Here is an 8,206-nt window from a genome sequence, read left to right as displayed (position 1 = left end):
GCCAAATAGGTAGTAATAATTGGCTGCACCTTTCAGAACCAGTAGCAATGGTGGCCTGGCCACATCCCCGAACTGGTACGGTCCCCTGGCCTGTCCCTGCTCATTCTCCCTGCCCCCCAGTTGCTGCTTTCTCTCTGTCTCGCCCTGCCCGTCTGCACCATGCTTCGCCTGCCTACCTGCCTGCCGCTCACTGACTTGCTAGCTCACTGACAACCCTGCTTCTGAGAGCTCTATATATACTGCAGTCAACATGCGGCCCATACCTTTACTGGCTTGGCTCTCGCATGGTCACTTCCTGATCCTCACTGACTTCCCAGCCTGCCTGCCCTGCTGCATTACTGCTGCCTCTTCCTGCAGCTGCCTAAAGGTAAGTAAGCCTACAGCTGCGACTTCATGGGGTGGATAGTAGGGGGGTGGCAAGAATCATCGAGAGCCTTGGTGGGTTTCGTGTTCTATGCGAGTCCAGGGAGAGATAGCAAGGAAGGCCCTAGCCAATCCCTGGGCTTGCATAGATGGCAAAGCCCATCGGTGCTCTCAGTAGCTTCTTGCCACCACCACCCCCAGCCCCTGGTCTCGCCTGGCTGGCTAAGCTGCCTCAGCTCCATGCAAGGGGGGTCTAGCTGACTAGGTTGACCCTGTTTGCCTCCAGTAAAGCTTACCTTCAGCTGGAGCATCTGGCCTGGTTGCCTGCTACCTACATCCATTCCCGCATCTATCACATCAGAGAGCAGCTGATTCTGCCTGCTGGTAAGTGACTGGTTTTTATTCTTTATTCTTTTAATGTTTTTTTAAAAGGATATTTTATTGTTAATTTTTTTCAGGAAATTTGGCTGTTTTTAGGAAATGTTTTTTTAATATTGTTTTGAGGAAATGTATTTTTTAATTATTGTTTTGAAGAAATGTTTTTAATAGAAATTTTATTGTTTTGAGGAAATGTTTTTTAAAAAATTATTGCTTTTAGTAAATGTTTTTAAAAAGAAATTTTATTGTTTTGAGGAAATGTTTTTAAAAAGAAATTTTATTGCTTTTAGGAAATGTTTTTTTTCAAATTGTTTTTAGGAATTGTTTTTTTTAATTTTTGTTTTCAGGAAATGTTTATTAAAAGAATTTTTATTGCTTTTAGGAAATGTTTTATTTGTGATGCAATATGTTGCTTTTTTTTTTAATAAATGTTTTTAAATTTTAATTAAAACAAGTACAGCATCTTTCTTTACATCTGTAAAAAATGTATCAATCGATTACAGACAAGCTTTGGTACATCTCCTCCACGGTCAACAAACATAACTCATATTAACTCAAGCATTATCATATATCCATTTTCATTTGACTGTAATTATTATTTAAAGATATTAATAAAAGTAATAATCTTAAACAATACCTGCCCACACCAGTGGGAAAAGAAAAAATCAAAAGGAAAAGGCATAAAAAAGAAAAAAGAAAAAAAGAAAAAAAGGACAAAAACGACAAAGGACAAGGCAGGGGAAAAAAAACGAAACACAGGTATCTATCATAAAAAAGAAGAAGTATATCAACTGGTTACAACATGCTTTGGTGCTTTTAAATGTGCAGTTGGTGCATGGTTTGCAAGATTTTGTGTGTTTCTGTGTGTTTCTGTAGTGAGTGTGAATAAATACACCAAATCTCGCAAAGCTGCCTTGCACCAACCTGCACAAAGAAAAGCAGCCATTTTGAGGTACATAAATTTTAAAATTCAAATTTCCACATCAATTCCACATCAAAATGGCTGCTTTTATATGTACAGGTTGGTGCAAGGCAGCTTTGCAAGATTTTGTGTGTTTCTGTGTGATAACTGATTTTTGAGGTAATTGTGAGGTGGTTGCTTCTTGCAGCAATCACCTTTTCAGCTGTTTTCATATGTTGATCTGTGTGCTGCTTTGTGAGCTCTTGCAGCTTGATGGGTTTTGATGGTTTCTGATTGCCCTGCTTTTGTTTTCCTGTTTCCTGGGGGTTAATCCTGCCAGGAAAAAGGTAAAGAGGAGTTCCAGGTGAGCTATTTTTAGCCTGCTGATTCCCTTTGTCTTAACAGGTGTACTTAAGAATTTAAGTCTTCCTGTCAGCTGGTGTTTTTGCCTGGGGTTTTCTTAAAGGGGGAAAGGCTGGCTTGAGTTTCTTGCCACTGTTTTATGTGGTTTCTGGTTCTGTGAGGTTTCTGCAACTGTCCTTTATGCTAATACGTCCCGCAATGCCTTGATGGTTTTTATTCCAGTGGCTTTATCTTTCCTGTCCTTCGAGTTAGAGGGAAAACTGTTTTCATCTGCAGTCTTTTGGGGTAAAACATTTATTCATTTGGTGTTTTCCTGGCACTGTCATAGTTTGGGGTATGTGTGTAATGTCCCACAGTTATATACACATTAATAATGATCAAATACTAATAATATTTGCTTTTATATTTTAGTGACTTTTCCTTACATAATTGGTGTTTTCTTTCGTACTTTTAGATTTCTAACTTCTGTTTCTGTTAGTTAGCCAATGTAGGGTTTTTACAGTGAACCATCTGAATGGTCCTTGGAACTGAGGTTACACGTGTAAGCAAAAACTGCAGCAATCTGCAGAAAATATTTGCCTGTCAGCTATTCTTTGCTTGCAGTGTTCCCAGGCATGGTTCGAGGACACGGGATGAAACAAAGTATAACCTGCAACATTTTATTCACTCATTTGATAATTCTTGATTTATTCAGCTATTACAACGTGAACGTTCTCACGTCTATCAATGATTTCATTTATTTCATTTCATTTATTAAATTTATAAGCTGCCCAATCCCGGAGGACTCCGGGCGGCTTACAATGAAAGAAGAAAAAAAAAAGAAAAGCAAAATAAGTAAAAAAATAGTTTAAAATTCACAACACACATACGTTCTAATCGGGGCTGGACCTTAGCACTAAGGTCAACAGCCCCAGGCCTGCCGGAACAGCCAGGTTTTAACGGCTTTCCTGAAGGCCATGAGAGTGGGTAAGGTCCGGACCTCTGGGGGTAGCTGATTCCACAGGGTCGGAGCAGCCACAGAGAAGGCTCTCCTCCGGGGGCCCGCCAGCCGACACTGTCCGGCTGACGGTATCCGAAGGAGGCACACCCTGTGGGATCTTATCGGCCATTGTGTGGTGTATGGCAGTAGACGGTCTCGCAGATAGGCTGGTCCTAAGCCATGTAGGGCTTTAAAGGTAATAACCAACACCTTGAATTGCGTCCAGAGACCAATTGGCAGCCAGTGCAGCTCACGGAGGACAGGTGTAATATGGGTGTATCTCGGTACACCCAATATCGCTCACGCGGCTGCATTCTGGACTAGCTATAGTCTCCGAACCCTTTTCAAGGGTAGGCCCATGTAGAGCACATTGCAATAATCGAGCCTTGAGGTGATAAGGGCCTGAGTGACCGTCTGAAGTGCCCCCTTGTCCAAGTAGGGCCGCAATTGGTGTACCAGGTGAACCTGGGCAAAGGCCCCTGTCAGCACCTCTTCATTGAGTAATTAGGAAAGAAGACCATGAGACTGCATAGGTAGAAATCAAGTGTACTTTTACTAATTATAAATGATTAAAGGCATAGCAAAGCGAAGACTGATTATTTGGGCGCGAAAGCGATTGATATATAAAATAACCCATTCCCCACCCCTTGGCATCCCAGTTACAGTCCAATCATAATTCTCCTAAGTGTCAGGTGTGAGATAACTTCAAAAGGCATCACCAAGATGGAATGTCGGTGCCGTTAGCCTTGGCGGGAACCTCCTCCGCATGCGTAGTCCGACAGGCAGCAGAACTCCAGAATCTTCCTCCAGCACAACAAGTAACTCCTCCCAAATACCATGCCCTCCCTCCCCGTTTCATGGCAGCCGAAGCAGCAGCAAAGCAGAGGCTGACAGCCCCCCTGGTCATAGCCGACAGATGGTGTTCAAGTGTCAGCTGCGAATCCAGGAGGACCCCCAAATTGTGAGCCCTCTCTGAGGGGTGTAAATTTTCACCCCCCAGGATCAAGGATGGACTGTCTGAACTGTTCTTCGGGGGCAACATCCAAAGCCCCTCAGTCTTGTCAGGATTGAGTACCAATTTGTTCATCCCCATCCAGATCCTGACAGCTTCCAGGCATCGGCACATCACGTCCGCTGCTACACTGAGCTGGCACGGGGCAGATAGATACAATTGAGTATAATCTGCATATTGATGGTACTTTATCCCGTGCCGTCGTATGATCTCACCCAGCGGCTTCATGTAGATGTTGAATAGGAGGGGGGACAGGACTAAACCCTGTGGCACCCCACATTTGAGGGGCCTGGAGGTCGACGTCTGTCCCCCGACCAACACCGACTGTGACGTACCGGAGAGGCACCGTAGAACGGTGCCCCTCACTCCCACCTCCTCCAGACGTCGCAGAAGGATACCATGGTCAATGGTATCGAAAGCTGCTGAGAGGTCAAGAAGCACCAGGATAGAGGAGTGCCCTTTAACCCTGGCCCGCCAGAGATCATCGATCAGTGCGACCAAAACGGTTTCAGTGCTGTACCCAGGCCTGAAACCAGACTGAAAGGAATCCAGATAATCCGCTTCATTCAAGGTCCGTCGGAGTTGAAGCGCCACGACCTTCTCAACAACCTTCCCCAGAAAAGGAAGGTTGGAGAGGAGGGGTCTCACCACCGCTTCCTTTAGTGGCTGCGGGAAAGACCCCTCCTGCAAAGATGCGTTGGTAATTGCCTGGAGCCAGCCTCATGCCACCTCCCTGCTGGTCGAGACCAGCCAGGAGGGGCATGGGTTCAGTAAGCAGGTGGAGGCGCTCATCGCTCCCATGGCCTTGTCCACTTCCTCAGGGGTGACAAATTCGAACTCATCCCAGGAAGTCCGACTTAGACCTGCCCTTGGCATCTCGGCTGGTACTGCCCAAGCGGAGTCCAGGTCTGTCCGAATCTGAGTGATTTTATCTGACAGAAACTGAACAAATTCCTCAGCTCTTCCCTGCAGGGGTTCCCCCACCCCCTCACCTTTCAGGAGGGAGCGGGTCACCCTGAACAGGGCTGCTGGGCGGGATTCTGCGGATGCAATAAGAGCGGAAAAATGTGTGCATTTTGCCGCCCATATCACCACTAGGTAAGTCCTAATAAAGGCTCTTAGTAGTGTTCGATCAGATTCAGAGTTACTAGTCCTCCAACGTCGCTCTAGGCGTCTCTTTTGGCACTTCATCTCCAGGAGTTCCTCAGTAAACCAAGGTGCCCTCCTGGATCCACTGCCACAGAGAGGCCTCAAAGGCGCAATCCAGTCCAGTGCCTCAGTCGCCGCAACATTCCAGGCAGCGACTAAGGATTTGGTCGGATTGCGTGCAAGGGAGTCAGGTATTTCTCCAAGCTCCCTCTGAAATCCCATCAGGTCTATCAGGCGCCTGGGGAGGAACCATTTAATTGGTTCCACCTCCCTGCAGTGAGGGAATAGTGTCCTGAAGTCAAACCTCAGCAAGGAGTGATTTGAGCATGACAAGGGTGAGGTCTCTATTCCCCAGATCACGTCTCCACTGCCCCAAGAGAAATACAAGGTCGAGTGTGTGTCCCGCTCTATGAGTTGGACCCTGAACTACTTGGGTCAAGTCCATGGTTGTCATGGAGGCCATGAACTCCTGTGCTCCTTCAGAGTGTTCGCCAAGAGACGGTAGATTAAAGTCCCCCAGCACCATTAGCCTGGGGAACTCTACCGCCAACCCGGCTACTACCTCTAGTAGCACAGGCAGGGCTGTCATGACGCAGCTGGGAGGTAGGTACGTCAGGAACAAGCCCATTTGAACCCCTAGGTCCAACTTCAAGAGAAGAGACTCACACCCCACAATCTCTGGGGCAGGGATCCTGCGAGGGACTAACGACTCCTGGACAACACTGCTACTCCCCCACCCCATTTTCTGGTGTCGTGGTTGGTGGAGCACCTGGAACCCATCTGGGCACATTTCTGAGAGGGGGACTCCTCCCTCTTGGCCCAGCCAGGTTTCAGTTATACATGCCAGGTCTGCCCCCTCGTCTAATATTAAGTCCCAGACGAGGGGAGCCTTATTCACAACAGACCTGGCATTTAGCAGCAGCAACCTGAGACCAGGGCCCTGATCTCCTCTGCCACCAGGTTCTTGAGGTGAGCCTGAGGGGCTGGAACAAGGAATCACTGTAATGTAGCGAGTCCTTCTTCCCTGGTAATGGCTAGCCCTACAGCTCCCGTCATATCTGCCCCTCCCAGTCGTAACCGAAATGCTGCGACCCTCTCCCCCATCCGTAGACCCTCCCCCCTCTCCCATGGCCCCCATTCTTCCCGGCAGGCCACACATACCATTCACTCTAGGGTGAGGGGCAGATCCAGGCCCCTATCCACTTCTGCTTCTGCACTCAGTGGAGGGGGCTCCAGGTCGCACCCCCAGTCCTATCATGTTCACCCAACAAACATTCTGCTCAGACGCACCCCACAGTAGTCATTAAAAATACAATATAGTGATAAAAATAATTAAATTAATTAAATTAAAAGTGGGCACATTCACTCTCACAGTCGTACTATCATACATTCAACACACTAGTTAAAATGCCATTCTTGAGGCCGCAAAAAAATGATGTAAGGACTAACCAATTATTGTTCCTTGGAGACTTGTTAGCTAATATTGGTATAACACGTAAAGTAGGTAGAGCTCAAAGAAGCTGAAAACACTATCAGAATGATGTTTCATGATTAATAATTTTGCTGTTGATTCTCATGTCAATTCTGGATGCTCAATAAACTTTGGTTGATTCAGCTATCCGTGTGTGGATTACATTCTTTTCATCTTCAGCCTCGGGACCCTAAATGCTACATTTTGGCGCCCCGAACAGGGACCCATATTTCGTCCAGGGAAGGACAGATGCGTCGTCAGCCTAAGGGCTTCTCAACCTATCAAGGTTTCTGTAAGTATGGCATCTTCGCTTTCTCAGGAACAAAGGAAGCATGTTCATGAGTTGGGTTATCTTCTTAAGAAGACTGAGTTATCTGTTTCACAAAAGGCTCTTTTTCGGCTGGTCCGTGAAATTGCTTTAAATTGTCCTAGCTTCAGCAGCACATATACTAAAATTGGAACGATACAGAGAAGGCATGGCCCCTGCGCAAGGATGACATGCAAATTTGTGAAGCGTTCCATATTTTTTTTTCTTTTTAAATTGTTTCTTTATTTTAACTCCTTATATTAACTTGTTTCTGTAAGCTGCCCGGAGTCCTATGGGATTGGGCGGCATATAAATTTATTAAAAGTTAAAGTTAACGTCCTTTCTATCCTGCAAAAGGCTCTCTGAAGTTGTCAGATTGGGAAAAAGTTGGTAAGGTTTTGCATTCTGAGCCGAGGAAAGATATAGATAATTTGCATGCTTGGTATTTGTGTCATTATGCTATAGAAATGTTTGGTCAGAAAGAAGATTCTGTTTCTTTCTTATCATCCCTCCCTCTCAACATTCTTCTACTACTGTGATTTTTCTTCCGTTGTCTGAAAAAGAAATTTCGTCTTTTGATCTTAAGTCTAAGGCTGAAATAACACCTTCTTCTGCTTCTTCTGACATTGTGTTAAAGCCTCCCCCTCCTCCTATCCCCCCTCCTCTTTCTCTTCCTCCTATTCCCCCTCCTTCTGCTAATATTCTTCCAAAGTCTGCTTTTCAGAAAATGGTAGAAAGTTGTAAATCAGATGTTACTATTTCTGGAAAAGAGTTAGCTGAATTGTGGTGTGTGTGTCCGATACAGTATCAACCACAGGCTGGATAGCAAATTGCTGAATGGGAAGGTTTGCCATTTCAGATTTTAAGGGAGTTAAAAAAGGCTATTTCTGATTATGGAATTACTGGAAATTTTACTAGAGGTCTTTTGGAAGGAATTGAGAGTGGTTGTTCTGTGATGCCTCAAAATTGGAGGTGGTTGTTTCGTGTGATTTTGACTTCTGTGCAGTGTGTTGTTTGGAAAGGTGAATATTTGTATTATTCTCATGCAGCTGCTTGGAATTGTTTCAAATGTGAAAAATCAGGTCATTTTCAGAAAGATTGTCGTTCACGCCATTTAGTGGTGGTTGACTACCATTGTACAGAATTTCCTAAGTGCAAAAGTGAAGTTATTAAACAGGATGTGTTTGTTTTAAATTTCCTTTAGAAGTGAAACTGGTCTCTTCTCAATACACTGGTCCTCTTCCTTTTGGTTTGGTTGGCATAATCCTACCACGTTCTTCTGC

At 45.3% G+C, this 8,206-nt stretch overlaps 1 non-coding gene across 1 annotated transcript; it reads left to right on the top strand.

Moving 5' to 3' along the window:
- The first annotated feature begins 7,041 nt into the window (after positions 1 to 7,041).
- Positions 7,042 to 7,144, top strand: LOC116510839. The gene has a single exon (XR_004255676.1). It is a non-coding gene; the product is annotated as a U6 spliceosomal RNA (small nuclear RNA).
- The last annotated feature ends 1,062 nt before the right edge of the window (positions 7,145 to 8,206 follow it).

The sequence above is a fragment of the Thamnophis elegans genome, chromosome 6 (genome assembly GCF_009769535.1).
Source record: "Thamnophis elegans isolate rThaEle1 chromosome 6, rThaEle1.pri, whole genome shotgun sequence".
NCBI classification, from domain to species: domain Eukaryota; kingdom Metazoa; phylum Chordata; class Lepidosauria; order Squamata; family Colubridae; genus Thamnophis; species Thamnophis elegans.
Note: the sequence above shows the minus strand (reverse complement) of the source record. Positions and strands in the feature narration are given on the sequence as shown.